Source organism: Otolemur garnettii, unplaced genomic scaffold (assembly GCF_000181295.1).
Source record: "Otolemur garnettii isolate 467f Iridium unplaced genomic scaffold, OtoGar3 scaffold00319, whole genome shotgun sequence".
Classification (NCBI taxonomy): domain Eukaryota; kingdom Metazoa; phylum Chordata; class Mammalia; order Primates; family Galagidae; genus Otolemur; species Otolemur garnettii.
Window position 1 is genome coordinate 405,664 of NW_003852714.1, and position 2,826 is coordinate 408,489.

The window sequence follows — 2,826 nt, forward strand, 5'->3', positions numbered from 1 at the left end:
CCTCCCAAGTAGCTGGGACCACAGGCACCCGCCACAAAGCCCGGCTATTTTTTGGTTGCAGCCATCATTGTTGTTTGTCGGGTCCGGGCTGGATTCGAACCAGCCACCTTAGGTGTATGTGGCTGGCGCCCTAGCTGCTTGAGCCACAGGCACCTAGCCAACATTCTTTACTTTAGGTCTGCACACTAGGGATCAGGAGAAATGAGGCAATTTTATCTTCTAAATTAAGCCCTATGCTTTTTCACCTGCTTCAGAGTATTACCTTTTCCATCCAGAAGTAGATTTTGTTAGAATTGCCCATGGATGTAAAGGCTTTTTTAGGGGGCGAGGGGGGGGAGTTGCTACTTGGAAACAAGGAACCTGGTTGACAAGTCACTGCCTTTAGTTCTGATCAAAATCTCAGTGAAACAGAAAAAAGGAAAAAAGGAAAACAGCAGTCTCAAAACACAAAACACACAAAATGAGAATAGTTGTGAACATATGACACATCCTTAAATTTTTTTTATCATGAAAAGGTATTAGAGTTTATAGAACTTTTTTTCTGTGTCTATTGAAATGGTCATGTTTTAATTTTTTTTATTCTATTGATATAATGTATTGCATTAATTGATTTTCAGGTGTTAAACTAGCCCTGCATTCCTGGGCTAAATCCCACTTGGTCATGGTGTATAAACGTTTTTATATATAGCTGGTTTTGGTTTTCTAATTTATTATTGTGTATTTAATATGTGAAACTGTTCTATAGTTTTCCTTTGTACGGTCTCTGTCTGATTTGACATCACAGTAATATTATGATAGTAGATGGGAATTATTCCCTCTTTTTCTGTTTTTATTTTTGAAAAAGTTTGGCAAAGATTGATGAGCTTTATTTTGTAGAGTAACATATTTGAATTAGTAGAATTTATCAATCTAAAATGCTTTATTTAGTTAAAACATTTATTTAAAATGAATGCAGAATAGGGCGGCACCTGTGGCTCAAAGGAGTAGGGCCCCATATGCCAGAGGTGGTGGGTTCAAACCCAGCCCTGGCCAAAAATTTCAAAAAAAAAAAAATGGAGAATAAAGGAATTTTTATATATGGAAAAGGGGAAAGAATTCCTCACCAGCATTCTTCTTTACAAGATTCAAACACAAATGAATACACACAAAGAAATGAAGACCACCAAAAATAGCAAGTATGTATATTTTCATATGCAAAGAAAAAAGAAAAAAGAAAGGACTAAGGAAGGTAGGGAGGAAGGAAAGCAATATATATACTAAATTTAACTTAAAACTGATCATGGGCTCAAATGTTAAAGCTAAAATTGTAAAAATTTTAGGAGAAAACAAATGTGACCTGAGTTTGGCAAAGATTTTTTTAGATGTGGCACTAAAAGCATGCTTTATAAAAAATAAAATTATACTTCCTATAAAACATAAATTATACCTCATCAAAAGAAATCAAATCTGAATTTTGGAAGACCCTGTTAAAAGAATAAAAAGAGAAGCAACAGAGTATGGTAAATACTTGTAAATCATATATCTGGTAAGGGACTTTTATCCAGACATATACAGAATTCTCAAAATTGAATAGTAAGAAAAGAATTCCCAACTTAAAAAATGGGCCAAATATTAGAATTGATACTTAATAAAAGAAGATATACCAATTGAAAATAAAAAAAGATGCTAAACATTAGTCATTGGGAAACACATTAAAATGACAATATGCATGCAACTGGAGAACATTACATTGAGTGAAATCAACCAGGAACAGAAAGTTAAACATTGCTTGTTCTCCTTCATATGTAAAATCTTAAAAAAAATTCTCATAGAAGGTCCTATAAAAGAAAAAAGTAGAACAAAGGATACTAGTGGCTGGGAAAAGTAGGGAGAACAGGCTGATAGGGAGAAATTTGTTAAGGCATACAAAATTATAGCTAGATAAGAGCAATATGTTCCAGTGTTTTATACCACTGTAGGATGGCCATAGTGAACAATAATATATAGTTTCAAATCACTGGAAGAAGGATATTGAATACTCCCAACACAAAGAAATGATAAATGTTCAAGAATATAGATAACGCTAATTACCTTATCTAACCATATACATTATGTGCTTTAAAACGTCACTAGATACCATATAAATAGGTTCAATATTATATGTCAATTAAACTAAAAAGAAAAAAATGATAATTCAATACCACTGCACACTATTAGAAAGCTAAAATGATTGATTATACCAAATTTTCACAAAGATGTGGAGTAGCTGGAATGCTCATACACTGCTGACGGGAATAAAAACTGTCTAACCACTTTGATAAACAGTTTGGTAGTTTCTTGAAAAGTGAAACACACACCTTCCATGTGATTCAGCCATTCCATTCCTAGGTATGTACTCAAAGAAATTAAAGTTTGTGCTCGTAACAAGACATTTTCATAAATTTTTAAAGCAGTTTTCTCTGTAATAGCCCAGAGGTCAAAATAACCTAGATATTCACCAACAAGTGCATAGGTATAGAAATGTGCCACATTGGCTGGATGCAGTGGCTTATGCCTGTAATCCTAGCACTCTGGGAGCCTGAGCTCAGTAGTTCCAGACCAGCCTAAGCAAGAAGGAAACCCTGTCTCTAAAAATAGAAAAGCTAGCTGGGCATTGTGGCAGGTACCTGTAGTCCTAGCTACTCCAGAGGCTGAGGCAAGGGGATTGCTTGAGCCCAAGCGTTTGAGATTGCTGAGAGCTATGACACCATGGCACTCTAGCCAGGGCACAGAGTAAGACTCTTTCTCAAACAAACAAACAAACAAACAAACAAAAAAACCCCCAGAAATGTCCCATATCTATATATC